Source organism: Motacilla alba, chromosome 4A, assembly GCF_015832195.1.
Source record: "Motacilla alba alba isolate MOTALB_02 chromosome 4A, Motacilla_alba_V1.0_pri, whole genome shotgun sequence".
NCBI lineage: Eukaryota > Metazoa > Chordata > Aves > Passeriformes > Motacillidae > Motacilla > Motacilla alba.
In genome coordinates, this window is record NC_052045.1 from 7,309,218 (window position 1) to 7,319,890 (window position 10,673).

At 44.5% G+C, this 10,673-nt stretch overlaps 1 long non-coding RNA gene across 1 annotated transcript; it reads left to right on the forward strand.

Annotated features, from left to right (window-relative positions):
- The first annotated feature begins 210 nt into the window (after nucleotides 1-210).
- On the forward strand, nucleotides 211-9,594 carry LOC119695189. The gene is made up of 5 exons (XR_005255080.1): nucleotides 211-272; nucleotides 2,062-2,187; nucleotides 3,410-3,488; nucleotides 4,221-4,368; nucleotides 9,250-9,594. It is a non-coding gene; the product is annotated as an uncharacterized LOC119695189 (long non-coding RNA).
- The last annotated feature ends 1,079 nt before the right edge of the window (nucleotides 9,595-10,673 follow it).

Below are 10,673 nucleotides of genomic sequence, written 5' to 3' on the forward strand. Positions count from 1 at the left end.
TCCATGTCCAAATGATCTGCTATATCACTGCTATAAATATCAATAACCTCCTGGATGAAAAACATGGCACAAAGTCGTAGCCTTGTTGCTGCATGTGCAAAGGGCAAGAGGAGCACCAGCTGCTGATCATCTCATGGGTCACGTACGCTCGAGTGTCATAAGAGGCAAACAAAACTGCTGACCCTGTGCAAACTGAAGTTTAGAAGGAATGCAACATATGAGGGGAACATAGCATGACTTGCTGTGAGCTCTCTGGAAGCCCTTTTCAATAGGTGGGTAAGGGTGAGAAATGCCTGGGCTTCAGATGAGACCCCTCCTGATAGTTTGGTCTGCTCTGGAAATCCCGAGGAGGGGATGGGTCCTTCCACTGAGTCTTGCATTAAACCAGATTTCTTGTGCTTGGCCAAGAAATTATTTGGCATCTCTTGAAGTAGAAGCTGTAAGTGTTAGGGACTCTCCACAGCCTTTGAACTGGCTGGTAATGATGGTACCTATTAAAAACAGCTGAGCACCACACAGCTGCTTGCTCAGCCCTCCAGCAGGATGGTGGGGAGAGAATTGGAAGGGGTTGACATGAGAACAGCTAAATAATCTAAATATAATAATAATAATAATAATAATAATAATAATAATAATAATAATAGCGATGATAATAGTAACAAAAATTGCAGTGAAAAGGAAAATAACAAAGAGAGGGAAATAAACACCAAGAAAGACAAGTAACACAAATGAAAACAATTGCTCACCAATTGGTTGGCAACTCTTCTGGTGACCTTGCCCTAGTTTTATTGCTGAGTTTGACATCTCAGGATATGGAATATCCCTTGGGTCAACAGTCCTGGCTGCATCTCCTTCCAATTTCTTGTACATTCCCACAGTTCAGCAATAACTAAGGCATGCCTGTATTTTCAACACTGCTTCCAGAACAAATCCAAAACACAGCCCCATACCAGCTACCATGAAGAAAACCAACTAGCCCAGACAAATGCAGCATGATGGCTTACCTTCATAAAAAAGAGAAAGTTTGGGAAGCTCTGATAAAAACCTGTGCTCTTTCATTTTTCATTTTGTTAACTTCTTTGGGATCACATGATAAAAAGGAAGATAAAATTTTGTCCTAAAATCTCTGTCAATTAGCAAAACCATTTTGACAATTGTAATAACAATCCTATGTCTGATATTCATCCTATTAATGTTGAACTGATTTCCTGTCAAATAACCATCACTGATTGAATGTTAAGGGAATTCTCTTCTAGGAAGTGGTCAAAGGCTGTTCTGTGAGAAACAGGCAGGCAGTGAGATGGTGCAGAGTGTCTGCCAGGGCAACTTTCATGAGACCATTGCATGACTGGCTGCTTAATTTTGCAGTGTAGGAAGGGCCACCAGAGGCTGTTGTGGTGTTATTGTGCTGATCCAAACTTAGGAGAGAGATTTTCACACAGATATCTTCAATATGGCATTCCTGGTTACCACAGAGTAAGATTACACTGGAGGAGCTGGGATGTGTGGAAATTACATCTCTCTCTGATGGAGAGCCCTGAGAGGAGCTGTATTTCTCAATTTTCTCAAAAATGTACTGATTCATTAGGCTGAACAGAAATTATTAATCTTAAAATCAGGGACAATTTGAAGAGCCTGGAGCAAAGCCTTCATCTGTCCAGTGTCCAGGGGAGGTGAGGGACATGGACTGGAGCTGACATTTGTAGTGAGAAAGCAATGAAAGGCAGATTCTGGTGAATAAAGTACTGAAGGAAGGTGAGATGATTTGTATCAGCCAATGCAGGGCTGTGAGAACATTAACATGATTTTGTTTTCTCATTAGATTATTCCTGGGATCAATAAAAGCAATAGTATTGACCTAGTATACGTTGAGGTCTGTAAGCATTTATGATTTTGCAAATTCTAAGTATCAATCTGGAATGAAATTTAGTCATTAGGGCACACATTAAATGGTTTAAAGAGTGACCAGCCAACAACAAAAATGAAAGTTGTTTCTCTAATTTCTTGTTCCTAAAGATCAGCTCCTGTTCCTAAGCTTTTTTGCAATGTTTTTATCTACAGTATGGAGAAAAAATATCCTGAAAGACTGATAAGGTTCCCAAGTGATTTGAAGATTGGTAATGTGGTAAACAAAGAGAGGATCATTGACAGACAACCTGGGCAGCTCACTAAGCCAAGGACAAGCAGGTAAATATGCATTTGAAGACATGCAAATACATGGTCAAGCACTTAAAAACAAGGAATGTAGGTCTGGCTTGTGGAGGAGGAGTCTGTCTCAGGAAAGAGAAAACAGGAAAGGGGTTCTGGAAAACGAAATGCATATGAGTTCCCACTTGTGGCTGCAGCTGAAAGACCAGCAAGATTCCCTGGATATATGGCTAAGTATAGCAGGCAGTAGGAGTAGGGAGGTTGTATTACCTCCGGGTTTGGCACTGGTGCACAGCTGTGGGTGCTGTGCTCATTTTGGGTGGCCACGTTTTGCAAAGTACAGAGAAAACTTGCAAAATGCTGCAGGAGAGACACGAGGATAATCAGAGTGTTGAGAAACTGCCCCGTGGAGTTTGTGAGAGCTGTCTCATTTCATTTATAAACAGAAGGTTAAGGAGTACTTTGAATTACCATCAGTGAATGTGTTGGAGGAAGGCAGCTGTGTGGTGTAGGCACAGGGACTCAGGCAGATTATCTGGGAAGTGGGATGGTGTGGCTGGGATCTGTCTTTGGTGTGTGCTTCCTTAAGTGTACATCAATCTCCCCCACCGTGGCCCCTTCACTGGCTGATTTGACTCCTAGGTATTTTTAGCTGCCAGAATCTCATTTTGCATGCAATTTGTTTTCTCTTATCAATTCATCCCAGGCCCACCTTACACTTTTGGAGGAGTTATTTATATAAAACAACTTATTTTCCCGTAGGTCTCTCTGCCTAAAGCAATATTGTAACCTAGTTCCCTCTGGTAAGCAGTCTTATCCAGACTTTCCGTATTCATCTAAAATCCAGCAGCATAGTTTTTGGAGATCTGAAGCACCAAGGTATCACGCTGGAGCAGTACAAAAGATCAAATATTGAAACAGAAGGGTCAGGGTGCAGTATGATGCACCACAAGGGCTTCTGGAGCTCTCTGCAGTGCAGCTGACTTGTGCAGAGCCCACATTATCAGATCCCATTTTGCTGCACGTTTGTAATTATTACTGCATGTGGTCATTATTGAGCTTTTAGTTTTTGGTCTGCCTTTCTCTTACAGTGCTTCTGCACTAACATTGTGTAAAGAGCGTTGCCAATAATAAATAACTCCTGGTTTTAACACACTGCTGTTTCAAAGGTTAGGTTATCTCCGTGGCAGCTTAACATTCAAGGATCACAAAGCTTCCCCATAACAACAATGCATGGAATGATCTAATTATGCTTTGACAGGTCATCCCACAAAACAATTAGGAGGGACTGGAGATATTTTATTATGTTGCTCTGTGTGCTACACGTCAAAGACACGCTGGTAAGAAAACTTTTAAATAAACAATGTTTTCATGGCTAGCAGCTGCTCCTGGGGTAACTTGTCTGATCCCTTCCCTTCCTCCTCCCCACTCCTAGATGTAGGTGTGTTGCTACATGCATAGTGTTGGACCCAAAGGTCTCCACCTCGGTGCTCTTGTGGGAATGCCTGCTTTGATTTTGGAGCTAGTTGCATTTGTTTGCTAAATCCTGACTAAATTCTTCATAAGCAAAGCACCAGCAAGACCAAGCTGATCATTTTTCCATGAACTGTACCTCTCAGCTTGTTGCTGCCTCCTCCATTTTAGTTCAGAATGAGATATTCTCATGTTCTTGGCAATAATTACGTGTGTATTACTATAAAGGTTCTGTTGATTAAAAATCTAGAATACATTATTTAAAGTAGTCCAGATATTGTTTCCATTCAGATAAAGGGATTATTTACTATAACAGAATGCTGCTGAGCATTCATGTGGCATTCTTTCTCTTCAAAGCACTTTAGCAATGTTAATCCAGGGAAAAGGTCTTCTATAAAAACTGGAAGAGAGCACTTGGATCAGGGGGACAGCTCTCAGAATTTAACATTTTATCACCATCTGTTGAAAGACTGGAATACTTCAAAAAGGCCTTCCAACTAATATTTTAGAAGAACTTCCCTGGTTTCACATGCCTGCTATGCAAGAAAATGGTCCAACATTCTGATCAAAGCTAGAGGATAAATTGTTGCTTATTTTAGAGAGTCTGTGCACCAAAGTTTGGTTCCAAAGTCTGGGCTTTGCACATTTGGAAATGCGCTGTAGAAGGAGAAGCACTGAGTCATCCTGAGCAAGAGGGGCCACAGGCTCTGCAGCACCTTAAAAAGGCACTGGAAAGCTTAAAAAAAGGTACCTTTAATTGCTTTTCAAATTACTATCCCATTGCCCTTGGTAAATGCCAGATTAGAAGATGCTTCACACAACAAGTTATCTTCCTTTTTAAAATAAAGGTTAGTTTAAGCTTATCAAGAAAATTAATTGCCATTGCAATGTACCATGGAGAAAACGCTTTCACTCTATCCTGAAGACAGCTGTGAGGCTGTAATTCTCCTTCTGGATACAAGAATAAGTTCTCTGCCAGGGTAGTAATTATCTCAGCATCTGTCTCTTTCTTCCTCTGCTCCGAGAGAATCGAAAGCCTCTGACAAGGTTTGCAGATCAGCAAACACAGGGGAATTCTCAGCCTCTCTCCCCAAGGACTGACATTTATGTGCTTACACTCCTGTATGCTCTCTCCCTTTCCTTTGCTCCAGAGACAGGACCCTCACGAGTGTCCCCCGCCCATGGCTGAGGCGTGTTCCCCTCTGCCAGCCCCAGCGATGAGAGGGTGATGAGAGGGTCTCTGCATTGTCCCTGCAGAGCTCAGATGGCTCTGGGGTTGGTTTCAGCCCTGCAGGGCTCATGAAGGACTGCAGGCAGGAGAGATGTGTGCATATGGCTCTTCCAAGGTCTGGGAAAGATGGGCTTTTCACTCCAGAGGGTGAGGAACAGAAAAAAAAAAAAAAAAAAAAAAAAGGAGAAAAGGAGAAAACTTGTTTTCTCCAAAATCTTTTGAGGCATCAGCCTGACCAGCAACACCCCTTCTCTGCAGGGCTCTCCTGCAGCTCCTGTGGTGTAGCCAGAGACAGCCTGATGCTGGTGCTTCACCTCACACTGTGTCCTGCTCACCTGAAGGCTGAAATTGGATGTTCTTGGGCACAAAGGAGGAGCACGAAGCCCAGTTCTCCCTCCTTCTCCTCCACCAGCACTGTGCCCTGTCCATCACATCTTTTGGGAATCCCTGTCCTCACAGGTCAGTCTCCCAGCTGCTGTGCCAGATCCTGGGGCAGCTGATCCTCACTGCTCAGCCTCTGCTCCATGCAAACCTGTCTAAATGTGAGTTCTTTTTACCTTTGATGTGTCATTTGTACTCTCCTCTATATGAAAGAATCAAAGTCTGCATAGCTGCAGGATTTGCCCATTTCCCTGCTGACAGCAGCCCATCTTTCCCCACTTTTTCTGAATGGCACACCCTTGCAATGTGCCTTTCATGCACCCTGCATCCAAGCGCTGTGCTTGAGGGCTGAGCTTTACTCATTATTTGTCTCTGTTTTGTTGTGTGAGATCACAGAGACAGATCCTGACTGTGGTTGCTGTCCCTACCAGCATTTCATGTGCTCTTTGTGTGCACCTTGTCCCAGTCCAAGCTGAGAGCATCATCCCACCTTTTGATGGCTCCTTTGTGATTGTTTTGTACCAAGAACAAATTGCATTGCTGGTTTGTGCCTTCACCCTTCCAGGTTATTGATCATATAAATTAATTAAACTGATTCCAGTGCTGATCTCAGTGGCAGTCTATATTTTGCAACCCAAACTGCTCTCATTTAACCACTCATTCTCATCAATATCACAGCCAGTTCTTTCTCCACTCCAGCAGCTCCATCTATACAACAGCCAATACCCACGTAATGACCTTCCAGAACAGCCTTTTCTAATTCTTCCTCTTGTCCAAATCCAGCCTTTTCTAATTCTCCCTCTTATTCAAACCCTTTTCTCCAGCTTTCTAGTTTATGGTCACTTTTTCCTGTGCTCAGAGCAGAAAAAGAGGGGCTCCACAAAGGTTTTAGGTATGGAAATAATCAGGGCTAGAAAGAGGGAAATAGTTCTCTGTATCACAGCATCTTTCACTTTAAAAGGCAGCACTTGTGTATGCTGATTGTGGTGCAGCTTCCCAGGGCAGAGCTTCCTCTTCCAGGGAAGCAACAGGCAGGGTCTCTGGAGATGTCACGCTTCTCCTTCTCAGAGGATAAGGCAATATTTGTCCTTTCCAATTGCACTGACCTTTTATTGGCAATCACCACGCTTGTGCTTGGCAGATGTATCAGTCTGAATTCAAGTAACTCCCAGGAGTTTGATACGTCTCTCTTCTCTCGCCTCGTAACTTTAAAAGAGTCTCTCTGCCAGTTTCCAGTTTATCATGATCCTCTGCCTTGGGACTGACACTGCAAGATCTATTAATTTCTCATTGCTCTGAGTTTAAAGTGAAGACCCTCTTGTAACCCACTCATAACCTTCATGGGAGAGTGGAGTATCCTTGCCAATTATCTCAAAGATAGCTTTATAAACTCATTCCCTCCAAATATATTTTACAGCGGGAATAACTCATATGAAAAAAGATTCACCTTCCTTTCAGCAATGTCACTGGAGTCACAGCAGATTCAGAAAAAGTTGAAACACTAACAAGAGTCATATGAAATCACACACGCTTCTTCCTTGCTTCTTGTTTTCCCTCTGCTATCCCTCCTGGCTGTCAGAGCTCCCAGTGATATCTTGAGCAAAAGAATCTGTGTCTCTAAGTCCTCCTGCCCTTTGACACAGTCAATTTGTCCTTACCTCCCTTTGGACCATAAATAAATGGGAGAGTTCTTCATTATCTTCCAAATGAGATGTGAAACTGAGGTCCTGACCACTTGTGATCATTAGAAAAATCCCATGGCACTTCTTGCAAGAACAAGACCATTAGCCCTGATGTCCTGGCAGAACTCCAGTTTGGGTGATTATAATTACATTTTGCCTGCTTTTGTAGCTTCAGAGGGATAATAGAACTTCCATCCCTTGCTTTCCCAGCCTGACATGCAGGGCAGCAGTGCCAGCAGCTGCACTACCCCATCCTTGTGCCCAGGGTTCCTCTCCAAGGGCAGGTTAAACATGGGCTTGCTTGGTCCAGGCCAAGGGAGAGACAGGTTCTGCCATTGTAACTATTTCCAGTGGGGCCATGGCTGTTGAGTGAAACCTTAAGCCTATGAACAGCTTGGCCAGAGCTTGAACCGTACTGAGGGAGAGAGAAAAAATGGAGGAATTATCCTTCAGAGCTGCCTCAGTGGGAATTCCATGTCACTGTTCCTTTGAGGATGTGTTTCAAGAGCATTCATAGGGCACTCTGAGAAAAACATCCCAAAACTGAGTGATGCAGCTGACACCATTTGTTGGCTGGGTCACAGTGTTAGGAGGGGAGCTTTAGGAAACACAGGACATCCCAGATAGGTATTTATTTAGGATTTTTCTACAGCAAACATCAACTTCTCTGGGAACAAACCAACATGTTAAGCCCTGGAGAGTCAGTGGTAGCTGGGACCCCAGAGCATCCACAGCCCTTTGCTCCTCGGAGGGGTGGGATGAGCAGCTGTGCTGCCCTGGAGGTGCTGCACACCTGCACTGCTGCTGTGGCTGTGGGGCAGAGCTTGGAGCTGTGGATCTGCTGCCCTCTGGACCTGCTTGGAAGCAACCCATCTCTTTAGGTCCTTTTCAATTTTCACTTTAAATTCAGAGTTGGTCTGAGTTCATTTGGTCAGAGGCTCTGGCTTTTTTTCCTGTGTTTATTTGCCTGTTTGGCTGCCTCAGTGCGTGTTTCATTTCCCTGGCTCCTTTGGCATTTCTTTGAAGTCTGATTAGAGTGAATATGCAAACCACCTTTCCTAGTGGGAAATTCCTTCTACAAACACAAGGGTGCCAGTCTGGCTCTGGAGCAGCAAGCCCAGCTTGTCTGGGAGAGTGGGCTTGGGGGGTTTGTTGCTGCCACTCCAGAGCCGTGCATGAGCCAGGACCTGCAGTGCCCATTCCCATCATGTGCAGACTCCCACGCGGAGCCAAGCCACTGTCTGCACCACACAGCTCTTCCCAACAGCATCAGCTTGGCCACTGAGCAATGTGGGAACGAGCAGCAGCTATGCTGGCACCTGGAGAGTGCAGGATTGGGACCCAGGGCAGAGCTGGCTCCCTGGCTCAGAGCTGGCACAGGCTGTGCTCTCTGCACAGGCTGGGGAAGAGCAGCTCATAGTGGCTGCATCCCTGCAGAAGATGAGCAAGCATTTCACTAGAGGCTGCCTCTCACTCCCCTGTCCCTCTGTGCTCACTGAGGAGGCTCCATGCACCCAGACCCTGCATCCCAGCCTGCCACAGAGAGGGTGAGTGTGCAAAGTCACAATAAATCTTCCACTGGGCTTAGGAAGCTGCTGCTCACATTGTGCATAGACACATTTTGGCATTATTTCTCCCTGCTGCATCCTGGAGCAGCCAAATACTGCGACAGAGGAGAACTTGTAGAAACAAAAGATATTTCTCCCTAAGCCAAGTGCCACTGGAAATGGTTCAGGCTGCAGCAAGCTTTTGCTCTCCTATCTCTACTTGTAATTAAGCTTTGCACTAATACCAGATGAAATTAATGCTCAAAGCTCGTTCCCTATTAATGGGGAGGGCGGTAGCTTTTGTGCATATATGTTTAAAGCAGAGTTGTACCTGCTGATCTTGATGAATGGGTCATTTGTGCTGTGAGTTTTCTCTGAAAATGAGGAGGAAAATACACAGCACCAGTGCTGATAAGGGATGCTGTTATTTTGTGTTCTGTAGCCATTTCTGCAGGAAGCTGTTGCTTCATTTGTATTGCTTTTTTAACCTTATATGCTCAGTGGGCCCAGGCAAGGCTTCTTTCTTCTTGAATTAAATGTAATCAGGCTGAGCAGCGAGGAAGAAATGATGAATGAGGACATCATTTTGGAAAACACATATCTCCTGACTGCTTATCTCAATGACATAAGAGGACTTGAATACAGTATGGAAAATAAATGCAGATGGGGGCTCAGCATATCATGCTGGAGCATAATAGCTCAGACCTGGCCAGAAACTATTTATTATTTAGAGTATTGCTCTTGTAATTTATAAAGGTTAATCATTAAAACTTTAATTCTCCTATAGGAAAATGGTTGAAGAGCTCTGGCATAAATCATGCTTGCAGCAAGAAGGGACCATGGCAATAAAAGGAGCAACCTTGCATGGAGAGGCAGTGCCTGGGCTGACCCACCCAACAGAGCACCACTGTGCTTCCTACCTGCAGGCAGATCCAGTCCCAGCCCACCACGGGAGTCATTTGGGGTGAGGATGGGTGGAAGGAAGGTTGTGCGCAAGGAGGTGAGGTGCCAGTGGTGCACAAAATGCCTTGCAGAACTGTAATTACAGCAAGGAGCCATTGTCCTTCAGGGGAGGCACCAAAAAAGTCCCCTCGCTTCATCTCCTGGCCACCCTCCCAGCCTGGCAGCAGAGAATCAGAAAGTGTTGCAGGGACATGAAGTCTCCAGAGGGCAGGAGGGAAAAGGGACTCAGAATAAAGCTTCATGAAGTGGAAAAGTGGTGAGGTTGTCTCTTCTGTTCTGAGGCTACATTTTTAGCCAGGGTGAATTTGTTAATAGCCCTATAAACCAGGTGACTAAGGAGCAAAAGGAAAGGGGAATAGTTGCCAAATAATTTGCTTCTCTCATACTGCAATCTACCACTGAAGTAATTTATTTGTGATGTAACTTTCTTTAGAGAGAATAAATCTGATAAAGCCTGGTCATGCTGAGATAAAATAGCCTTTGAGCTGGCTAGTTCAACACAGGTCAGTGTGTAATTATGGAAGCATCCAGAGTTTTGTCTGAAGCAGAACAGGCCACTTTGCTATGAAAATGAAGGGGTCTCTTTTTTGCACTGATAATCAGATTTTCATGAAAAACAAAGTGACTTTGCAAATTTGAGTCATCAAGTCATGTCTGTGTTCTGGCAGGGGAATGCTTCTCTCCACAAGAAAAAGGAGAATGGCACATCCCAGAAGAAGTTAATACAATAAATAAAGGTGACAGAAAAACAAGTGTTTAGGAAATAATGGAGGTCCAGCCCAGCTCAGCCATGCTCAACCTTAAACGACCCTCAGACTTCGAGTATCTGAACTTTGAGACTGGGGACTGTCTTCAGTGCTAATTGGAAAAGCTCCTGAATGCAGCAGTTTACCTGACCTCCATATCAAGCATATTTCACTGCAGAAAAGTCCTGGGATGTCTTGGGGATCCTGCAGCCACCAGCAGGGCTGGGCACTCCAGCAGTTTACATCACAGCTCATTGCCCCAGGAGCTGCCAGATTCCTCCTGAAGCGAGGGAAAAGCCCAGCCTAGCCTGAAGTTTTGCAGATGTGAGGGAAGAAGAGCTTTGGTTAGCCATCTGAGTACTAAATGAGTGTAATTGAATTGGTATTAATTAGCAAATCTGTTTATTGACATTGCCATAAGTGGCTGTTTTGCCTTGCTCATGAAATCCAGGTATCAGGGCTCTCCTAGTCCTGGGATTCAGCCCTTTTCAAGAGCACCCCT